Source organism: Oncorhynchus keta, chromosome 29 (assembly GCF_023373465.1).
Source record: "Oncorhynchus keta strain PuntledgeMale-10-30-2019 chromosome 29, Oket_V2, whole genome shotgun sequence".
Lineage (NCBI taxonomy): Eukaryota > Metazoa > Chordata > Actinopteri > Salmoniformes > Salmonidae > Oncorhynchus > Oncorhynchus keta.
This window is the reverse complement of record NC_068449.1, coordinates 3,167,410-3,169,047: the sequence shown is the minus strand read 5'-3', so window position 1 is coordinate 3,169,047 and position 1,638 is coordinate 3,167,410.

Genomic DNA, 1,638 nt, shown 5'->3' with positions numbered 1-1,638 from the left:
ATTATGATTCTGATGTCTGTTGTTATAGTAGAATAAACATTATGATTCTGATGTCTGTTGTTATAGTATAAACATTATGATTCTGATGTCTGTTGTTAAAGTAGAATAAACATTATGATTCTGATGTCTGTTGTTATAGTAGAATAAACATTATGATTCTGATGTCTGTTGTTATAGTAGAATAAACATTATGATTCTGATGTCTGTTGTTATAGTAGTATAAACATTATGATTCTGATGTCTGTTGTTAAAGTAGAATAAACATTATGATTCTGATGTCTGTTGTTATAGTAGAATAAACATTATGATTCTGATGTCTGTTGTTATAGTAGAATAAACATTATGATTCTGATGTCTGTTGTTATAGTATAAACATTATGATTCTGATGTCTGTTGTTATAGTAGAATAAACATTATGATTCTGATGTCTGTTGTTATAGTAGAATAAACATTATGATTCTGATGTCTGTTGTTATAGTAGAATAAACATTATGATTCTGATGTCTGTTGTTATAGTATAAACATTATGATTCTGATGTCTGTTGTTATAGTAGAATAAACATTATGATTCTGATGTCTGTTGTTATAGTAGAATAAACATTGTGATTCTGATGTCTGTTGTTATAGTAGAATAAACATTATGATTCTGATGTCTGTTGTTATAGTAGAATAAACATTATGATTCTGATGTCTGTTGTTATAGTAGAATAAACATTATGATTCTGATGTCTGTTGTTATAGTAGTATAAACATTATGATTCTGATGTCTGTTGTTATAGTAGAATAAACATTATGATTCTGATGTCTGTTGTTATAGTAGAATAAACATTATGATTCTGATGTCTGTTGTTATAGAATAAACATTATGATTCTGATGTCTGTTGTTATAGTAGAATAAACATTATGATTCTGATGTCTGTTGTTATAGTAGAATAAACATTATGATTCTGATGTCTGTTGTTATAGTAGAATAAACATTATGATTCTGATGTCTGTTGTTATAGTAGAATAAACATTATGATTCTGATGTCTGTTGTTATAGTAGAATAAACATTATGATTCTGATGTCTGTTGTTATAGTAGAATAAACATTATGATTCTGATGTCTGTTGTTATAGTAGAATAAACATTATGATTCTGATGTCTGTTGTTATAGTAGAATAAACATTATGATTCTGATGTCTGTTGTTATAGTATAAACATTATGATTCTGATGTCTGTTGTTATAGTAGAATAAACATTATGATTCTGATGTCTGTTGTTATAGTAGAATAAACATTATGATTCTGATGTCTGTTGTTATAGTAGAATAAACATTATGATTCTGATGTCTGTTGTTATAGTAGAATAAACATTATGATTCTGATGTCTGTTGTTAAAGTAGAATAAACATTATGATTCTGATGTCTGTTGTTATAGTAGAATAAACATTATGATTCTGACGTCTGTTGTTATAGAATAAACATTATGATTCTGATGTCTGTTGTTATAGTAGAATAAACATTATGATTCTGATGTCTGTTGTTAAAGTAGAATAAACATTATGATTCTGATGTCTGTTGTTATAGAATAAACATTATGATTCTGATGTCTGTTGTTAAAGTAGAATAAACATTATGATTCTGACGTCTGTTGTTA